Source organism: Lycorma delicatula, chromosome 1 (assembly GCF_047948215.1).
Source record: "Lycorma delicatula isolate Av1 chromosome 1, ASM4794821v1, whole genome shotgun sequence".
NCBI lineage: Eukaryota > Metazoa > Arthropoda > Insecta > Hemiptera > Fulgoridae > Lycorma > Lycorma delicatula.
In genome coordinates, this window is record NC_134455.1 from 402,739,273 (window position 1) to 402,762,947 (window position 23,675).

The window sequence follows — 23,675 nt, forward strand, 5'->3', positions numbered from 1 at the left end:
TCATACATCTCAGTAATGATTGAACTGATACTGTACAAGACTACACTTCATTTACACTCATACATATCATCCTTTATTCTCTGAAGTAATACCTGAACGGTGATTGCCTGAAGAACAGGAAAAAGAAAGAAACGTAAGGTTAGGTTACCCACCGTTAAACCTCATATAAAAAAAAATTAATAAATAACAAAAAAAAAAAGATGAATCACGGCCCGTGTAGGAAAAGAGAGGCAACCCTTGCATCTAACCCACCGGGTTGGTCTAGTGGTGAACGCGTCTTCCCAAATCAGCTGATTTGGAAGTCGAGAGTTACAGCGTTCAAGTCCTAGTAAAGCCAGTTATTTTTACACGGATTTGAATACTAGATCGTGGATACCGGTGTTCTTTGGTGGTTGGGTTTTCAATTAACCACACATCTCAGGAATGGTCTAAGAATGTACAAGACTACACTTCATTTACACTCATACATATCATCCTCATTCATTCTCAGAAGAATTATCTGAACGGTAGTTACCGGAGTCTAAACAGAAAAAGAAAAGCCCTTGCATCTAGGAACATTCTGGGTCGTCAGTAGCAAGTGCTGGTGAGTTGGAGCGTGTCCAACGATGGTGTACGGGATCCTCGAGGGTTAGTTTTTGGGGCGTGGAGCGAAGGAAGAGCGTAATGCTTTCCTGGAGATTAGTAGTGTAGGGCCAAGGCGGGTAGCCCTCTTTCTCAGAGGCACTCCGGCCTTCCTGAACTGGAGGTCGGTTTGCTTCAATGACGAGGGAGGACCCCGAAGAGATACGTCCATATGAATGTAGCTAGGGGACAGTCAACTGCCGTGGCACCTTGAGGCGACCGAAATGTTTCCGGTTGCCTCGTTGGTGCTTAAAAAAAGGATAAAAAAAAAGTTATCCACCGGAACCCACCGAGTTGGTCTAGTGATGAACGGATTTCCCAAATCAGCTGATTTGGAAGTCGAGATTTCCAGCGATCAACTCCTAGTAAAGTCAGTTATTTTTTACACGAATTTGAATATTAGATCGTGGATACCGGTGTTCTTTGGTGGTTCAATTTCAATTAACCACACATCTCAGGAATGGTCGAACTGAGAATGTACAAGACTACATTTTATTTACACTCATACATATTATCCTCTGAGTAATATCTGATAGGTAATTACCGGATGCTAAACAGAAAAAAGAAAAGCCTCTTTATTCGTCGGTCGTCCAGTATCATTTAGTGAACTTTTTCGATTGATGGTGGTTACAGTTTTTGGCCGTAAAAACCAGTAAAAAGTAAATTTATTTAAAAAAGTACAGGCAGATAAGGGGGAAGAGAAAAGTTCTTTAAGAAAAGTGTTTTTACGAGATCCATAGTTTAAGGAAGACGTAAAAAATAATAAAATTAAATAAATAAACAAGAAATAAAATTTCGGATGAAATACATATCTACTAATAATTAATGAAATTACGAATAAATTTTTTCAAGACTGTACATTCTAATAAAATTAGAACAAACAAATTTTTAGTCTAAATAAGAAAATATTATTTACCGTTGTAGTCGGGACGTATTTTTTTAAACATAATGTACGTATATACTTCCCTAATTCCTAACAGTCTCAGACAGTATACAAAACAAAAATAGTCCGATTCAATCTGGCAGGTATCATCGTACACAGGTGGTCCTTCTATAAGTTAGGAATAGTTTCTGTCAGAGATTTGTAGATGGTTCTGTAATCCAGCTGCGAGAAACCACTTGAATTTTTAACTCCTCTCTCTCACTCTTTCTCACTCTTTCTTTCCTGTACTAACCTGTAAATCATTTGTCTAGAAAAAAAGTTAAATAAAAACAATAAATTGTTACTGACCTCATGCTGTGCAGTAAGGAATCTCTATGTGGTTTTTTTTAATGTATCGGTCGCTTGGTGGATCTGGTCGTATACATATATGAAATATAAACATGCTTCTCCGCACATAATATAATATATATTTATCAGTTGAATATATTATCGTGGTTTCTTAATGCAGGTAAATAAAATGAGATTTTATTTATTTAACGCGTTCAAATAAAACTACTTTTTACGAAGATATCGTGCTATGACAATTTTCAAATAGCATAATAAAATTTATGCGTAACTCAAAAAAACTACACTTAATTTTTTAATTTTTTTAATTACTTATTATCCTATTTGTAAGTAATAAATTTTGACGAATATTTAAATTAGTTTTTATTCTTCTTTCTAAGGCATTCATACAGTTATATCGCACTTTTAAAATAAAACAAAAGTTTCTTTCAAAATTAAGTTTTGTTTCACAATATTAAAATGTAATATAAAAGTATTCATATGAATATAAATATTTAACTAGTTACTATCAGCAGGGCGTGCATTAGGCACGACTCCAGACGATTATTACTAACCCAAAATTGATTACCTCTTGTATAAAAATATTTCTCTTAATGATGAAAATTGATATAATGAAAGTTATAGACTGGAATAAAATGTTCAGCATTTAAAAAAAATTAGGGTTCAAATACAGAGATAGAAGAACAATTGCTAACATGTACAGGAACCAAACAGCAAAAGTAACGATTGAAGAACATAAGAAAGAAGCCGTAATAAGAAAGGGAGTCCGACAAGGATGTTCCCTATCTCCGTTACTTTTTAATCTTTACATGGAACTAGCAGTTAATGATGTTAAAGAACAATTTAGATTCGGAGTAACAGTACAAGGTGAAAAGATAAAGATGCTACGATTTGCTGATGATATAGTAATTCTAGCCGAGAATAAAAAGGATTTAGAAGAAACAATGAATGACATAGATGAAGTCCTACGGAAGAACTATCGCGTGAAAATAAACAAGAACAAAACAAAAGTAAAGAAATGTAGTAGAAATAACAAAGATGGACCGCTGAATGTGAAAGTAGGAGGAGAAAAGATTATGGAGGTAGAAGAATTTTGTTATTTGGGAAGTAGAATTACTAAAGATGGACGAAGCAGGAGCGATATAAAATGCCGAATAGCACAAGCTAAACGAGCCTTCAGTAAGAAATATAATTTGTTTACATCAAAAATTAATTTAAATGACAGGAAAAGATTTTTGAAAGTGTATGTTTGGAGCGTCGCTTTATATGGAAGTGAAACTTGGACGATCGGAGTATCTGAGAAGAAAAGATTAGAAGCTTTTGAAATGCGGTGCTATAGGAGAATGTTAAAAATCAGACGGGTGGATAAAGTGACAAATGAAGAGGTATTGCGGCAAATAGATGAAGAATGAAGCATTTGGAAAAATATAGTTAAAAGAAGAGACAGACTTATAGGCCACATACTAAGGCATCCTGGAATAGTCGCTTTAATATTGGAAGGACAGGTAGAAGGGAAAATTTGTGTAGGTAGGCCACGTTTGGAATATGTAAAACAAATTGTTAGGGATGTAGGATGTAGAGGGTATACTGAAATGAAACGACTAGCACTTGATAGGGAATCTTGGAGAGCTGCTTCAAACCAGTCAAATGATTGAAGACAAAAATAAAGAAAGTTAAATTAGAAATTTAACTCCAAAAATTGATACTAATGAATCGAAATTTTTCGGTAATGTTCGGTACATTTCGGAGCCTACTTTTTGGTTATACTTCATTATTTTATGAAGAAAAATAATCACGTAAATAAATAAAAAATATCTTTAAAACACCACTGTCAAATTAAACGGAGTAAAAACTAAAAAAAAATTTTAGGACGGTATCTGAGAATGGATTTGACAACAAGGTATGATGATCATAGGTAAGATTACGAGAAAGTCATAGTTTCATAGTTTAAAAATTTGATATTTTTGTCATTTTTTTCATATACCTTGATGAACGGCTTAAACAGTAACCCACTCTTACGAAAGAAATTGGTAAAAACATAACGTTTTTAATTTTAAGGTTTGATTTTCACATAATCTTACATCACCATCAAAGATTGTTGTCAAATCCATCTTAAGATATCGTTCTAAAATTATTTTTTACCTTTTTATAAGCTTTTATTTAACTCGCTTTAGGAATAAAAGCTTTTGAAACTGCTATATCTTTTGATTGATCGATGAAAATCAATGAAATTTGGACACGTATGTAACTTCGTTGAAAATACAACACTACGGTGTCGGAATTTGATATGACCCACCCCCACGCCTACATGCGCTACCCCTACGCTAAATTCATGCATTTAGTTGAAAATTTTCATCTCTAATGAACTATCCTATGAAAATGATCGAAATTTTGTATACGTATGTAATTTCGAAAAAAAAAATAAATATTTTTTTTTTTTTGTCATCAGTCATTTGACTGGTTTGATGCAGCTCTCCAAGATTCCCTTTCTAGTGCTAGTCGTTTAATTTCAGTATACCCTCTACATCCTACATCCCTAACAATTTGTTTTACATACTCCAAACGTGGCCTGCCTACACAATTTTTCCCTTCTACCTGTCCTTCCAATATTAAGGCGACTATACCAGGATGCCTTAGTATGTGGCCTATAAGTCTGTCTCTTATTTTAACTTTATTTTTCCAAATGCTTCTTTCTTCATCTATTTGCCGCAATACCTCTTCATTTGTCACTTTATCCACCCGTCTGATTTTTAACATTGTCCTATAGCACCGCATTTCAAAAGCTTCTAATCTTTTCTTCTCAGATACTCCGATTGTCCAAGTTTCACTTCCATATAAAGAGACACTCCAAACATACACTTTCAAAAATCTTTTCCTGACTTTTTTTTAGTCTTAAAAAAAATACAAAAAAAAAATTACAAAAATATATTTGATTACATATAAAAAATTATTGTTTTAAATTTAACTAATATTAACTAATAAAAAAAGGAAACAAATTAGAAAAACCCTCTAAAAAGTAAAAAAATAAGATTTAAATCAAATTGAGAATTTTAAACAAAAAAATATAATTTATTAATAAATATAAAAATGCACTGAAAAGTAAAAAATAATTTATATAAATATCTAATAAATAACCAATAAATAAATGTAATAATTATTAAATTTTAAAATTAAAAGTAATGAAAATATTTATTTAAATAAAAGCGTGGAACAGTTTTTATAACAATGTTTTCGTATAATTATTATTGTTGAAAAATAATTGTTGTGTTGTTTTAAATAAATTATAAAAACTGCGCCACGCTTTTATTTAACTAAATATTTTCATTACTTTTAATTTTAAAATTTAATAATTAGTACATTTATTTATTAGATATTTATATAATTTATTTTTTACTTTTCAGTACATTTTTATATTTGTTAATATATTTTTTTTTTTAGTTTAAAATTCTCAATTTGATTTAATTCTTATTTTTTAATTTTTATAGGGTTTTTCTAATTTGTTTCCTCTTTTTATTAATGTTAATATTAGTTAAATTTAAAAAAATAATTTTTTATATGTAATCAAATATATTTTTTTGTATTTTTTTTACTGCGTTTAATTTAAGAATGTTTTTAAAAAGTTTTTTTTTTTATTTTCTGCTTTTTAGTTTTCATAAATTTATATTTTACAGCTGCGTCAGCACACACAGGTTTAAGTGCATTTAGCAAAAAATTGAATTGGTAAGTTTTACAGTGGGTGAGCTCAATCAAAACATAGGGGAGCTAAACGATTTAATTTCCGAATAACCAAGATCCAGTCAATCAAGAGTGTACCCGATGCGTTACATAATTAGCATTCGACCCTGCTAATACATACGCCGTTTTAATCGATTGATGTTTCTGTTCATTTTTTCTTATGCGTGTTTGCACCCCACTCATTAAGCTCTTCATCAAGCATAAGAAAAAATTGGCAAAAAATCAAATTTTTAATTTGAAACTATGAATTTCACATAATCTTACATACCATCATCAAAGCTTATTGTCAAATGCATTCTGAGATACCGTCATAAAATAATTTTTTACCTTTTACTGCGTTTATTTTATGAGTAGATTTAACAAATTTTTTTTATATGTTTTTTTTATTTTTTTTACTTTTTAGTCTTCATAAGTTTATACTTTATAGCTTCGCTAGCGCTTCTATCTATTTTAGGGATGTGCCTACCCATTTTAGCAAATATACGACAAGTGAGCGGTTGGGACACATAAGTCGATGGTAATACGCTTAGTCCGCTCACGCTATTAGGTAAGGTTTACGAGCTATGCTAGAATACTGGACGCTAAACTGTTCGAGGCTCAGTTTCCGTTTGTGGGACAGACATTCGGTCTTATGTCTTAGAGCGACTGAATGGGGTGGTGGCGGGAAAAATGACAAGCTCCACTAAGCGTATGACAAGTGCATAGGTTTAAGCGTATTTAGCGAAAGATCGGATCGATAAATTTTACGGTAAATGAGTGCTATTAAAACACAGGACTAAACGATTTAATTTCCGGATAACCAAGATCCGGTCGATCAAGAGTGAACCCGATGCGTTAAAAAGTTAGCGATTGACCTGTTGATATATAATCCGTTTTAATAGTGAACATCGGATGAGCGGTTGCCGAGATATTACGGTCCAAATACTTCATTGACATTTCATTTAGCTATAATTCTGGAACCAGTGAAAATAAGTACCACTTAAGATATATCATTAAAAAGCTCTCAATTGAGGGCTTATTACTTGTCCTTTTACTTTTCCTGTTTAGCCTCCGGTAACTACTGTTTAGATAATACTTCAGAGGATGAATGAGGATGATATGTATGAGTGTAAATGAAGTGTACTCTTGTACATTCTCAGTTCGACCAATCCTAAGATGTGTGGTAAATTGAAACCCAACCACCAAAGAACACCGGTATCCACGATCTAGTATTCAAGTCCGTGTAAAAATAGCTGGCTTTACTAGGACTTGAACACTGGAACTCTCGACTTCCGAATTAGCTGATTTGGGAAGACGCGTTCGAGGGCTTATTACTGCAGTTACGAAAACGTTCAAAATCCCAATCTTTTAGGTTTTTGGGCTTTTTTGGGCACTTTTGATTAAGTTGATTGCAATCAAAAGGGGAGATCCACAACCTAGATGTTACAACAGTTCTAAATCCAAAATTTCAACATCCTACGGTTAATAGTTTTTGAGTTATACGAGATAAATACATATATACAGACGTCACGCCGAAACTAGTCAAAATGGATTCAGGGATGATCAAAATAGATAAATCCGTTGAAATCTGGAAACCGAAATTTTTCGTGATCACAATACTTCCTCACAAAATCGCACCTCACCTCTAAATATGCTGTTGTAGTCTACTGCTGTGTTACTACTGTGACGTCACAGTTGAGCGGTAAAATTAAATAATTAAATGTTATTTAAAGAGTAAAAAGAATTAACTCGTTCTGGTACTCGATCCCTCGATTGGCGCGGTAACTTGTGCGTTAAGTCTCGCGGCTACACCAGTGTGGCGAGAGTACAAGCGAAATTTGTTCTGTAAGACGTGAAATTACATTATTTTAGTTAGAAACGAATCACGGCTAGTATCGCCATACCCGCGCGAATTAAATACGATATGCGCGCGCGGTTAATTAGGGTATTTTTGAATTAGATAAACGAAAAAATATAAACGAAAACAAATATAAGCACGAAAATCAGTACAGATTATTGCCTAATAAATTTCTGTACGAAAACCTTTTTCTTTTTCCTGTTTAGCCTCCGGTAACTACCGTTTAGATAATACTTAAGAGGATGAATGAGGATGATATGTATGAGTGTAAATGAAGTGTAGTCTTGTACATTCTCAGTTCGACCGATCCTAAGATGTGTGGTTGATTGAAACCCAACCACCAAAGAACACCGGTATCCACGATCTAGCATTCAAATCCATGTAAAAATAACTGGCTTTACTAGGACTTGAACGCTGGAACTCTCGGCTTCCAAATCAGCTGATTTGGGAAGACGCGTTCACCACTAGACCAACTCGGTGGGTTCTGTACGAAAACCTGGAATCCTTAATCGATATTATGAAAAAAAAGCTAATTTCTTTCTGTGCACACATGTTAAGATTACCGCAGGATAGGATTACTAACGGAATTATCGATCGATTTTGATCTTTAAAAGATCCGCCGTTATGGATCAAAGAAATTAAAGAAGACGTGCAAGAATTAAATTTGTCTTACGAAGATTTACTTAATAAATCCGAAAAATTAAAATTTGTTATTAAAGATCCGAATACCGATTTTAAAGTAAGAAATTTTAATTGTACAAAAAGGGTTTATTCAGAAGAGGATTGTAAAGCAAGATCATTAAGAATGACTAAATATTGGGAGATAATAAAAGCTAAGAACTTAAAGGCCAAAAGATCGGCAAAAACGACTTCAATTATTCTTACTAAAGTGATCCTTTGGCGCCTTAAAAGTAAAAAAAAAAAAAACGAAAAAATATTACGTTTAAATAAAATTATAATAAATATTGTTTAAATTAAGTTGTGCGTGTATGTGTGTGTAAGCCGTGCATCAGAAAAAAATTTCATGCTTTGTAGGACAATTTCCACAATCCATTCTGAAATACCGTCCTAAAATTATTTTTTACATTTTAAAAGTTTTTTTTTAATATATTTTTTATTTTCTATTTTTTACTCGTCATAAGTTTACACATTACAGCTTCGCTAGCGCACACGTTTGAGCGTATTTAGCGAAAGATCGGATCGGTACGTTTTATGGTGGGTGAGTGCAATCAAAACATAAGGCTAATCGATTTAATTACCGGATAACCAAGATCCGGTTTATCAAGAGTGTAACCGATGCGTTAAACCGTTAGCGATCAACCTGCTGATACATACGCCGTTTGAATCGTGAACATTGGAGAGGCGGTTCCCGAGATATAACGGTGGCACTCCATCGCATCCCCTCCCACAATTTCCGAACGGCGGGGGCATTTGAAACGTATTATCATCCGACGGGTACTATTGGACGCGAATGGAGTTACCGTCTGGGGGAAATGAAATAATTTTTCAGAGCCCTATGACCGACCGTTTTCAAGATATTTCCAATTTTCATCCGAAAGTTCGGACCCGGTTAAAAGGTTTCCCAAAACTTCGATATATATATATATATCGATATATTAGCGGCTTGCTACATAAACTCGCGCATACAACGATTCCCTGTCGTTACGTCAGATTGATACGGTCTTATTTACTAGATCGACAATTTTTTGTACGCGTAGGGGGAACAGTCTCCTCCACCAGAGACATAGTCGCTGGAGTCCCCCAAGGAGCAGTGCTTTCGCCGTTCTTGTACACGGCCTACGTCAACGATATATCGCTGTCGGAAGGAGTCGAAACAACTCTATACCCACACGACACGGCTTATTATTGTGAATCCAAAAGTGTAGATTACGCGATGGAGAGACTCCAATGGCAATTGGATCTAGTAGAGCTGTGGCTCGATAGATGCGATGTGAAGAATCAAGGTCAACGATGAAAAATCGATGGCAGTAATGTTCACATACAAGACACGTGCTCCGGCCAGGCAGCTGGAAATTTCAGGAGAGAAACTCCTCCTTGGGAAAACAGTCAAGTGCCTGGGAGTAGTCCTGGATAAACGGCTTACCTTGGGAAAACATGTTAAATATGTAACCCAAAGGGCAAAGGCCGTCAGGCCCTCACTATACCTTGTTCTGAACAGTGCCAGCCCATAACCACTGGCGATCAAACTGCTCATTTTTCGGCTATACGTCCTGCCGATTCTAACATATGCTTACCCGGCATAGAGAGCTTTGTTGAACTCCACGCTTCAAAAGAAATTAGAAGCCGTCGAAAACATAGTGTTGCGGACGATATTTGGAACACCGTGGTTCATCAGAAACGTCACTCTTCGCTACGATGCGGAACTCCACACTGTATCCGAAGTGGTGGTGGCGCAGGCACGCAGACTGTTCGGGAGAGCGGCCGTGTCCGAACACGGCCATCTCTGGTACATCTGCCGAGAGATCCTACTCTATAGGGTATATGAAAACGCCCTCATGCCGTATTAAACGAATCACAGTGAAGAGGCGGTACGAGAGACAAAAAATGACAAACCAGGCTTAGGAGCCTCTATATCGCGTAACCTATAAATGGAAACCGCGCGAAAATTCTGGCCGCTAAATTGACCGTTTTCACATTTAAATTTTGTTAAAACTATAAAATCCTAGACAACACCTCACACCGTCCCACGAAGAGACCAAAAATTAATTCAATCAGCATATACGACTCCCTCCGGAGAAGGGGACGCATTACTCCCTCTAAATAACTAGGGCCCCGGTAGGCGTATTCCAGCTAGCCGGTAAGGTGCTGGTACCGAAAGGACTTCGGCGGATGGACTGAAGGGGAATCACGCAAGGCTCAAAATCATAATCTCCCACGGTCAGACCCAGTAAATAAATTTCACGCTGGTCCATACGGATAGGAATGTAAATTACCAAATCCCTCCATAAATAAAACTTAAAATTTATAACTGCCACTAAATAATCCGTGAAATCCTCACGATAATAGAAAGATACAAGGGACATTGTACAGGCTCTGCAATCTGTAGGGAGAAATATTGAAATTCTCGCCATTCTTGCGTTCCATATCAATATATAATAATATAACAAGTATACGACCACACCAGACATGTATTAAAAAATCGGGAGTTTCCGTTAGTGATCGGTACATTCCGGTGCTAAACTAAGGGGAACGTACATACAGACACAAATGCTGCTTACTAGGGTAGAATTATGTTCATATAATGTTAAATAACATTAGTACAAACAAAGATTTTGGACTTTTAAGATTATAGAAGTATTGTTTTATTTTTAAAAAAGTAAACAAGAAGTTAGGCCGTCTTGAAATCTTCTCAGGAATATTTCATTAATATTTATAGTGTTAACACGTCATACTGTATTTTATGTCTTGATAGAATACTGTTATATAATATGCAGTAACATATGGAGTCAGTGGTGAACGCGTTTGGGAGTTATAAAAAGGAATACCAACATCGCTATCTGTTAGTGTTCCACTTTATTCTATTTTAGTTAACTTCCTTTCTATCTATCTATCTATCTTTTTCTACTTTGCTCAATCCACGATGTGCTACTAATCTTTCTATCAATTTAACCATTATTTTTTATTTAACAATCATTGCGGTTTTATTTCATTCTCAGTTAAATCCTTTACGACGAAGTTTTAACTTACCCTATCTTTCTATGACCTTATTTAACCTTTAAATGAACCCTTTAACAAGATTAATTATTTTAATTCGTATGTTCTACTGATTCGTTAATCAGGAATTCTTTATTTTTAGTATCATCTATTATGTTTTTTTATGATTATTTTTAACTATTTTACATGTTAGACAATCTTAAAATTCACTCTTTTTTTTTCTGTGTTCATTTACAACCCGATAAAAAAATATTTATCATTATTTTAGGGTTTTAACAAGTAAAACCCGATTTAGAAATAGGGTTTTATTTGTCATACGATCAGTATTTTTGACATCAAATAAATTTTCAAATACTGGACCTAATACATCTGATTAGCAACATATATATATATATATATTTTTTTTTTTAATGAACTAAAATTTATTTTAAAATATGAAACTTAAGTACAGAATAAGTCAGGTAAACGGGAAAATTTCGAAAATAAAATATTATTATAAAAATCATTATATTAAATATATTTATTTATAACATTTAAATAGAAGAAAAAAAATTGTGGACATCACATGACTTCCTTCTAACCGGTTAAATTATATATACACATCTTTTGAAAATGAAAAGTACATAAAATTATATTTCATTAATAATCTCTTATTGAATTATTTATGGTAATTTTTTTTTACAATCACAGGTTAATAATTATTAATAAAACAATATATTTAAATTTAAAAAAAGGAGATAAAGTCTAATTCGAACCGATGTGCCTTCCCCTTGAAAGAACCAAATATTTCATTATTTAAAATTTCATTTGGCTATAACTACCAAAAAATAATTACCACTTATGATATATCGTTGAAAAACACTCAATGAGGGCTTACTACTGTAGTTAAGAGAAAGTCCAAAATCCAATTCTGTTGAATTTTACTAACCTTTCCCTTGTAAGATCAAAATATTACATTAATTAAAATTTCATTTGCTTATAATTCTGAAATCGATGAAAATAATTGCCACTTATGACATATCGTTGAAAAGCACTCAATGTGATCTTATTACTGTAGATAAGAAAAAGTCCAAAATCCAAATTTTGTTGAATCTTACTAAACTTAATTAGTAAATTAGTTATTAGGGAATCATGTTAGATTGGATGTGAGGATGTCCATTTGAGACCTACTTGAAGGCGAAATTTGATTTGCCTCTTACTGATACAAATGTCTGCCGAGGCATTTACATCGGTGGCTTCCCGACCGAGGCCTGGCTGATGACTATGAGATGTAATCAGTTAGAGGGTCTAAAGACCGCAACCCACCGGGTTGGTCTAGTGGTGAACGCGTCTTCCCAAATCAGCTGATTTGGAAGTCGAGAGTTCCAGCGTTCAAGTCCTGGTAAAGCCAGATATTTTTACACAGATTTGAATACTAGATCGTGGATACCGGTGTTCTTTGGTGGTTGGGTTTTAATTAACTACACATCTCAGGAACGGTCGAACTGAGAATGTACAAGACTTACACTTCATTTACACTCATTACATATATCATCCTCTGAAGAATTATCTTAACGGTAGTTACCGGAGGCTAAACAGGAAAAGAGAGAGAGGGTCTAAAGACGACCTCCGGTAAAGCCCCTCTGGGCTCGGAACGGACGGGGTGGTGTGGCGACCGGTAATGTCACTAGGTGGGTATCTTCCCCCTACGGGGTTGGGATGGTAAATGTTTGGGGTTAATTTCTCCAAATAGTTGGGTAGATAATTTTTTTAGGTTTAATTTTCTCAAAATTTTCCACACTTTATATTAAGCTCAGTACAATGTACATACTTATTTTTAAAAAAAATTCTCCTAATTTCTCTCACTTCCCAAAAAATAAAAACTCTGATGTGGACACCACATAACTTCCTTGTACGACTATTAAATTATATACAATTTTTTTTTTTTTTTTACAATCAAAGTTAAAAAAAAATGGAGATGAAGTCAGATTCGAATCAATGTGCCTTTTACGATCCAAATATTTCATTAATTCAAATTTTATTTGGCTATTACTCTGGAACCGATGAAAATAAGTACCACTTATGATATATCGTTGAAAAGCTCTCAATGAAGGCTTATTTCTGCAGTTAAGAAAAATTTTTTTGGACACAGTTCAGTCGATTGCAATCAAATGGGAAGTGCACCCTAGCTGTTACAACAGTCCTAAATCCAAAATTTCAACATCCTATGGGCAATCGTTTTTACGAAATACATACGTACGTACAGACATCACGCCGAAACTAGTCAAAATGGATTCAGGGATGGTCAAAAGATATATTTCCTTTAAATTCTGAAAACCGAAATTTTTCGTGATAATAGTACTTCCTTTACTTAGTACAAGGAAGTAAAAGCACAACTTCTACGTTGAGTATCGTTTATCTTTCTTTGCAGCATTTTTTTATTATATGTTGACGCATTTCGGAATAATTCCATCGTCAAATTTATTATACTAGTAATTTAAAATTTTTGTTTATCTTTATATAGCGTTTAGTCAAAGCCCCTCCCTTTATTTGACGTCACCTTTATCTGGTTTTCTTCTCTTTTATTTGTTAATAATGGTTAGCTTTTAATTTTTATTTATCTATTTCCTGTTTTCTGTAAATTGAGGTTCTTGAAAAGGACATCCGCTTGATTGTTGATTTGTTCATTTCTGATCTTTTTATTTTTTAATCTGAAGATTTCTAAAATATTTATTCTTCCTTTAATATAATTGTGAATTAATTTTATGGATTCTTCCATTTTCATCGGGGTATGTTCTTTTTTTATTGAATTCGATGGATAATTAGAACTTTTTTGGATTTTTTAAAAGATCTAATGTGTTAGCTATATCTTAATTTTCTTCCTGTTTGTCCAGTGTATTTTGTATTGCATTTAAATTTTATTTTACATATATTATTACTGTTATAAATATATTTTTGTTTATATTTTTAGTGTATTACAGGTATTTATAGCAATTTTTGTATAATATTTAATAAAGAATTCTTTAATCGGGTTTTTTTCCCCATAAATGGTTATTTACTAGATTTAAAAGTTTCTTTATCGTTTATTGTTTAATTTCATTTATTTTATTTCTATTTTCATTCATTTCTTTTTTAAACCCGTTATTTACTGATATATGAAAAATAATTTTTTAATTTAAATATAAGCTGGTTTCTTTAATATACACACACACACACACACACACACACACACACACACACATCATATATATATATATGTGTGTATTTATAAACTATTTAATTGTATCTGAAGAGTGGAGATGGCGATAGCAGCCGTAGTAATAAGTAATGGGGAGGAGAGGATGGTATAAAAATGCCTAGTTTTATGAATGATATACAATAACAGTTGAGAGATGTAATGCGGTATATAACATTTATTTTTCACAAATAACCCAAAATAAAAATTAGTATCCAATATTTATTAAATTATTTTCTACTCAAAATAATAGTATAGTGTTTCTTATTGCGCACAAGAAATAATTCCTGCAAACAGTAATTTATGTATTGTAGTGGCATAAATCATATTGTAACAGTTGAGAATTTCTAAAACACATACACAGTAAGAGTGAAAAACAATAGCATGCGCGTGCGTATTCGTGCAATGACAATGACCATGTTGAAATAACAGTATAAAGTTAGCTAGTCGGTACATTGAAATAGGAAGGTGCGATGTGCAATTCTGTTTAGTTCGAGTTGTCGCCGCACAAGGCGCCCAATAAATTTACACGCAGCTATTAATCCAGTTGTGTTATACATGTAACACTGAATCCCGCCTTTTCACATACTAAAACCACTTGGCATAAAACATGATACAACTATTTGTACTTCCTGAAAGAAGAAGAAATAAATAATAATAAATAAACAACAAAATAATTCTAATAAAAATAAATTCTTAATTTTGCGTTATAATTTATTTTTATATATATATATATATATATATATATACTTTATTTTTTTATTGTGATGTTTATTATATATTATTTATTATTAATAAAAAAAAAACAAAATAAATTACGTGTAAATGTTGAGGGCACTATAAAAAAAGACAACAGCTGATTTATTATTAGTTTTAAAATAAATTTAAGTACGTAGAATCATTTGTTTTTATTATTAAAGTTGATTAATAAACAATTAGTTCAATAATAAATATTTTTAATTGAGATATAATTTACTGCCGAATAACACAAGCGAAACGAGCTTGTGTAAGAAATATAATTTGTTTACATCAAAAATTAATTTAAATATCAGGAAAAGATTTTTGAAAGTGTATATTTGTAGTGTCGCTTTATCTGGAAGTGAAACTTGGACGATCGGAGTATCTGAGAAGAAAAGATTAGAAGCTTTTGAAATGCGTTGCTATAGGAGAATGTTAAAAATCAGACTGGTGGATAAAGTGACAAATAAAGAGGTATAGCGGCAAATAGATGAAGAAAGAAGCATTTGGAAAAATATAGTTAAAAGAAGAGACAGACTTATAGGCCACATACTAAGGCATCCTGGAATAGTCGCTTTAATATTGGAAGGACAGGTAGAAGGGAAAAATTGTGTAGGCAGGCCACGTTTGGAATATGTAAAACAAATTGTTAGGGATGTAGGATGTAGAGGGTATACTGAAATGAAACGACTAGCACTAGATAGGCAATCTTGGAGAGCTGCATCAAACCAGTCAAATGATGAAGACAAAAATATAATTTACAGATATTTCTAAATGCACTTATATAAATCTCTCCTTAACGAATAAAGTTATACTCGATTTTCAACAACATAACGTTTTATAACGAATAATTAAGTTTTTTTTTGTCTTAGTAGAAAGTAAAACATTTTTTTTTTTTTTTAAAGTAAACGTTTATCTAGCTAATACAGATTGGTTTGCTTGGCATTTCTTACGCCACCACCCCATTCGATTCGGTCGTCCTAAAGCATGACCAGTTGTCTATGTCACAAACGGCTACTGAGCCTCGAAACAGTTTTTTTTTTTTTTTTTTTTTTTTTTATATTCCCACCTACTCCTCTGGAACGGATCTACAATAAAGTTTGACTCGCGCCAGAGGATTGTCCTTTACTCTAGCTCGCCTCCCCGCCCGCCGGCTGTATGTCCGGCACGGCAGGTCAGTTCACCGGTTAGCTCTTTTATTTCGTAGGTGGAAATTCCACCTACGACAAGCCGTCATCAGCGAGCGGTTTCTTCTTGACGAGCTTCCTCATCTTTCTTCTTTATAACTGCGGTTATAAACGACGAGATCACATTAAAGTTATCCTCGTTAAGTAGCATTTTATCCACCACATTCTCCGTAGATAATGGCCCTATACGTCTTACACAGGATTGCCTGCTTTCAGTCCAACGGTTACATTCAAATACTACATGCTCAGGGGAATCATATGCCCCACAGTAAGGACAGTTGTTGTTAACTACCCTTATTCTTGCACATAAATAGGACCTGAACGACCCATGCCCTGTAAAAAATTGCGTTATCCAGTAATTTATGTCCCCGAACTTCCTTTCTATCCACGGTCGGATCAAAGGTATCAAACGATGTTTCCATCCTCCCGTGTTGGCTACATCCCAACGATGTTGCCAATTACGCAGCATCTCTTCATATGCTTCTTTAGAAGGTTGTCCACATGCTATACTCACTCGCATCTCCGCCAGTTGTTTAAGCGGAGGAACTCCTGCAATTACGAGTACTGCCTCGGTGGAGACTGAAGAATATGCGCATATCACTCTTAAGCCCATGCGCCGTTGAATTCCTTCAAGGGCTCTTCTGTTCAAGTCGGCACGCAGAGCTCTTTCCCAGACTTGTATACGGTAAAGTAAGATGGAATTAACTACGTGAGCGTAAATCTTACGCTTCGCAGTTCTGGATCCTGTCATATTACCGAGTAATCTGCTAAGATTTTTGACCGTGCATTCAGCTCGTTTACGTATTTCATTCACGTGTGCCGTAAAACTCCTCCTCTTGTCAAGCCAGATCCCTAAATATTTGGCTGAAGTCTGTTGCTGGACAAGATTACCCCCTACTCGAATTAGGATGTCAGATATTCTCCTACGACCTGTTATGACTACGTATTTTGTTTTACCATGCGAAAGTTTTAAGCCTTTAGTGGACATCCAGACTTCTGCCATTCGTATCGCTACGTTTGCCTTCTCCGATACCTCTACTTCAGTTTTTCCAGTAACAACCAAGGCCAGGTCGTCAGCAAAAGCCACTGGGAAAACACCCAGAGGATAACTCAGCCCGAGAATTCCGTCATCGTCCAGATTCCAAAGGAAACAGTTTAGTGAGCAATATCCTAACAAGCTCCTAACTAACCTGAAAACATGAGCGGAATAAGCGTGGTACCATCTACCACTCGCTTGTGTGTCTCACCGCTCACTTGTCATATATCACTAAAATTAGTAGGCGCAACCTTTCAACTATTAAAATATATATCACTATCAATAATTAAATTTATCTCGTCAAAGACAGCAATTCGCTGCTACATCTAAGTCGCTGAATGCCAGCAAGTACCTGTCCACTATTAAAGCGCTTAGAGCCTTAATCTGCACGGTAGCCAGCCATATCTCTCGGTTAGCTTCCTACAGCAATGCGGTAGGAGTCTTTTCCCTTAGGTAAACTACTGATATCGGTTGACAACCGCATCAAGGAACTCCCACACGGTCCGACAATGCGGCTGTCGCCACGTTGACTCGCCGTTTATGAGTGGCCAATTTTCCGCTTGACCTCTAAGTTTTAGGGTGGCCTGAGTTCTCGCTCCCACCAAGAGCTGGGCAGTCTAACATTATGTTTCGTTCGATTGAACCTCCCTGCAGACACACAGCTTATCAGCTGCCAGCCGGAACCGAAACAAATATTGGTTTAAATTTACATGGTAGGAGAGCACTCGTGTGCTCTATTATGCCTCTCCTTGTCGAAGGAGAAGTATACCATACCACGAATCCTGTATAAACTTATACAAGGATTTTCCTTTACTCGTGGCGTGCCATTCTTGCTGCCATGCTTACATCGCGAGGCTCCAAAGTCTCCTCCGTAGCCGGGAGATGGGCAACTGTTCGAAATTTAGAACAGTTGTATTATGATCACCGTTCTTTTCCGGTACAGGCCCGGCTCCAAACCGCATTCCAAATACCTCGACCTCCCGGCCTTTTCGCAATTTCCACATGGCCGCCCAAACTTTCACCACTAAATCGATTGGCTTTTCCAATACAGTGTTAGCCTCGTAGGAGATTGTTTTAAGAACACCAGTGTATAAAACTAAGGCTCTGCGCTGGGAACGCCTTAAATTTGGAATAAGTGCTCGATTTCTATCCAACCAATGCGCCCAAACGGAAGCCGCGTAAGAGGATTGTAGCATATGAAAAATGCCATGCCTGACCGAGATTTGAAACCAGGTCCTCCGGGTGAAAGGCGGAGACCCTACCACTCGCGCCGTGGAGGCCGATATTATTGTTTTTATTATTACTATTTTTACATTAACTCACAATGTTTTTTTTCATTTGTCCTGAATTCTTGCATCCTTAATTTAACATACTTCCTGACATTGCCGATTGATGTAATTTTGCACAGTTACTAAAGTCGGGTGACAATAAAATATTACATCATTACTTTTGCAAACATTCCCCCAGTACGGGGGTAAATTTGTAAAACGTATATATAGACAAAAAAAAATTTGTTAATTTACAATTGTAATTCAATAATCAAAAACTTTACTATTTCATTACTTTGTATATTAAATGTTTGATATTTTATAAATATATTAGAAATTTCTATATATATGATGTTTTCTTTTGAAATTCAAATTAACCTACTGATTAATCTCATGCAATGTATGATAATAATTTGATTAATGTATGACTAAAAAGTATAACGCAAATTTAAAAAAAAAAAAAAATTTTAATTTTTGTAATATTATTATTATTATTATAATTAGTGAAAAAAGTGTTTTATTGGTTTGGCTGACTAGGTACAGAAGCAGATTTGATCTCTCTCTTTTTTCTGTTTAGCCTCCGGAACCAGAGTTAGTTATTACTTCAGAGGATGAATGAGGATGATATGTATGAATATAAATAAAGTGTAGTCTTAAACAGTCTCAGGTGGACTACTCCTGAGAAGTGTGGGTAATTTAAATCCAAACACGAAAGAATACCGGTGTCCACGATCTAGTATTCAAATCCGTATAAAAGTAACTGCCTTTATTAAGATTTTAACCTTAGAACTCTCGACTTCGAAATCAGTTGATTTGCGATTACGAGTTTAACATTTAGACAAAGCCGTTGGGTTAGATTTGACCTACAATTCTGAAAAAGACCCAAATGTTCAGTAAAATGATAAGGGTGTGATTTGACCCCGTAAGCAAATTTCGTATTTACTTTAAAAATAATAATAAAGAAATATTTTATTTAAATAGAACATATGTACATTGCACGAAAAAAGTGCATATAGATATGCAGTAAAAGTAAAGGTTCATATAGATAGAAAAAAAGTGCATTCGTTGGGAGCTACGGGAAGTCAGGTCCCGGAGAGGAAGCCGTTTGAGTCCCCAATCGCAACAGTTGTGGTGAAGGCGGTGGGAAAGTTGTACACAGACCTTTTACGGTCAGTTAGGGATACTGTAACACCAGGAGAGGTCAATATTTTGTCGGTACGCAGGGGTCAGAGAGAGGATCTCCACATAAGAGTCCAGAACACTGGTGACGTAGCTGTCGAGACAACAAATACTGGAAAAGATGGAAGGTTTCACAGTCATACCTAGTAGGGCCGTTCGGCATATCCATGGACGTTGACACCCTCAACTTGCAGGAGGAATTGGTGTGTGAAATGAGGAAGACTGCTGAGGATTCGGTCACAATTGATGTCCTCTCCCTGCGGCCGTTGTATGAGAAACCAAGGTGGCGACGGTGGCGGTCCCACCTCTGCTAGCTGAGAAACTGCTAAAGGTTGGCCGAATTCGTGTTGGATGGGTGTCTTACTGGGTCTCGGAGAGGTCTGCTGAGAAATGATGCTATCGATGCTGGGGTATAGGGCAACGGGCAAGGTTCGGCAACGGCCCCGACAAAAGGGGACATTGTTTTAATAGTGGGGTTGAAGAACATCTCCCTAAAAACTGTTCAACGTAGGGTAAATGTTCATTATGTAATTCCCGCGGACATTCATTTGGGGGCCGTGACTGTAGGACCAGCTGCAAAAGACGAGTTAAGTCGCCTTTGCTTATTAAGGACCTAGGATTGAAACAGCTTCGTCCAGGAGAGGTGGGCCACTTAGGTGTCCTACTCTCGATGATCGGAAGGAGACTCTCTTGTATACTCTGAATGGCGGTAAAGTAAGATCGTAGTCCCAGTGCGGGATTCCTTTCGGGTACCCTCATTAGAGATATTGTGTGCAATTAAAAGACCAAGTCCCGGCTATCTGGGGGGGAAATTAGTTCTTGACTAGGTAGTTTGATGCGATGGTACCCCCTGGAGCTTAGTTGCAGGTCAGGATACAGGGAAGGATAAGAAATGATGACCTCAAAAAACAAATGAAAAAATCTTTTTGAGCGAACGTTTAAAGTAAAGGAGTTTCTAATATGTATACTGCTCCATCTGGTATTCCACAATTCCTAGTCTGGAGTTCTAGTTTGGTTCCTTTGCTTTTTTTCATTCATTACATAATGACATTCTCACCTTTATTTCTTCTAAGATCGTTTTGTTTATGAATAATGTCAAAATTTGTACTAAGATGAATTCTAAAGATGATAAATTGATTTTGCACAGTGTCAATAATAGAATATACTTAATAGAATTCCCTTAAATTTAGAAAAAAAGCCTTTGTCGTTATGCATTCCAGAACGACATTCAATGTTAAATATTTCTATGAGTTTGGTAAATCGAGTATCTTGGGTAAAATCAGTTTTGGGTGTTTGATTTATTTATTTAATGAAAATATTATTCAAACGGCAAGGATAATCTTGGATTATTATTTTTTTTTTCTCTACTCCCCTGGGCCGGACCGACTTGATGGTATTACGCCAGCCAGGGGAGTGTCCGTTACTCTAATAGGCCCTCCCCGCCTACCGGCTATATACCGGCATGGAAGGTCAGGCCTACCGGTGGCTCTTTTCAGATTTTTTATTCTCTATTATGTCCTCTATGGAACCACATCATACCTGCAAGTCGTGATGTGACCGCCGGATCTCTTATAATACTCTCTTGTCCCTACAGCACACCCCAAGGAGTCCTCAGCGGATCATTGAAACCAGCACACCTAAGCATGCTGGCTCTCACCGCTGAGGCTGTCCACCCGACCTAACATACTAGAAACCCATACTTCTTTCATCTTCATTCTTCTGTTTTAGTACCGTCTTTATATAATCAGCGACCTTCCTCCAGTTCTCCTTACTGCTGAGCATGAAATCCACGGTCTCCTTCGGCGTTTTTCCATGAATACCCGCGTCGTGTCTTAGTCTTTTCCATTTATTACATACTAAAAACGTATGCTCAGAATCATCCCTGTTCGCAGTACATGCACGTGGGTTCATTCGTTCTTCCCACCTTATCGAGGTAACCGTTGAAACACCCATGTCCCGTCAGGAACTGGGTGATCCAATAGTCAGTTTCTCCATGCCGCCTGTTAATCCATCCTGATAATTCTGGAATTAAGGTTCTTGTCCATCCAGCCACTCCAGCCTCCACCCATCTCTCCTGCCAGATTCTATGTATGTTTTCCCTGACTTCATTTTCTGCTCTCCCTAAAAACCTGTTAGTTCTATTTCTGGCGATATGGTCAATCGGTAACATTCCCGCGAGCACACAGAGGGCCTCGTAAGAATCAGTTCTATAGGCAGATACTACTCCCAGTAGTATCCCCCTGTTTGCTCTCTTTGACCTGTCTCTATTTCTGCAAAAGCAATCTTGGATAGTTTTATCTATTGCTTGTTCCATCGAACCCTTCATCTGTATAAGACAATGGTTAAGCCAACAGTGTGCAAATACTGCGCCCTAGTGTGGAATTACAGTAGTTACTACATTTCTAATTTAATTGAAATTTTCAGAAACTTTTTTCATCTTTGACATATAGAAGTTTCAGTGAAACATCTTCTGATTAAGCCCATTGTTGTTTCTTAATTCTTAGGTCTCTAAGAGATCGGCGGTTGTCTCAGGCTGTTTTATTGGGTACTAAGTTATTCAAAGGAAATTTTCGTAGTGGGGTAATGTTAATTTCTGAGTGTCTAACACTTCAGAAAAATCTTTTTTTCAGATATAGCACCCAGCTTTGTTGTTTTTTCGGCAAGGTGATTGGAAAAAAATAATGTTTTTACCTTCTAGATTCTGCGGATGTTATTGTTGACTGTATTTCAATAACAAGAAAAATCGTCAATTATAAGTAAATATTGTAGCTTGTTTCGATAGACGAAGGTTTTAGCTCATGATCTTTTTTCATATTATTATATTGAACCTCGTTCCTTTTCATCAGTCTTAAAACTGTTAATAGTCTTAAAATTGATGCTGAAGAAGAGGATTTTCAACTGCAAATTATTAAAATGACAATGGACGTTCCTATCATACAGCAATAGTAAACAATGGAATCTTCAGTTTTCTCATCCTTTCGTCAGCATTCTTATTTCGGAGGATCCATTGGGTCGAGTGTTGAATCGCGATACGCTATAAACTCTTGATTATGTAGTTCCTCAACGATTTCTTTCTCCGTACAGTTAAACAAATCTCTGAAAACTACCACTCCATTTAAGGTGTTTAGCGTTCCATATGGTGAAACCCCAATGTCCAAGGCAGCCAGCCATCTTCATGACTTTTAATAGACGTAGTGATTGTAGACCATTAACCGTTTCTGTAAACAATCCGTACTTGTTTTTCTGTTCTCCTTTACAGATCCTTCTGTATCTTCCATGATGCCTCGAGCGATCACAAACGGACAAATCTTTGAGAAATCAACTTCCTTTCTCTTGATTACTAAATACTTAGGAATCGATCCGATACTCTTTGGTCGAAACAAAGTTCGATTATTCTTTTCATGAACTTTACATTCTTCTTTAGAAACTAAACTCCGCGATCTTTGTTTGCTTCGATTCCGAAGAAAAAAGACGATGCTTTTTACGCTGATCCTCTGCCGATGTGGAAGTAGAGATATCCATATCTGTAGAACTGTCAGCCAATATGTCGTATCGTCCAGGTGGAGAGACGGTTGGGCATGACCCGGATTATTGATCCTAGGTTCCCCTAGTCAGTTAACCCCCACAAATTTAATCTGGCCTTGGGAGTCAAGTACTGCCAGATCACCAACATCGACATTCCAGGGTTTGCATATAACATTAAGGACTCCTATACCCTTAACAAAGGACAATCCCTGCCAAGGGCCGTAGTGACTGACTCACAGTGGGCGGTTGATTTGTCTGGCATTTCTCCTACCACCACCCCATTCGGTCACCCAAAAGCATAAGACCGAATGTCCGTACTACAAACGACTACTGTTCCTCAAAACGGTTTAACGACCGATATCCTAATTAGCTCCTAGAGCTGACCTAACTTCGTGAATGGAATAAGCGTGTTGCCCTATACCACTCGCTTGC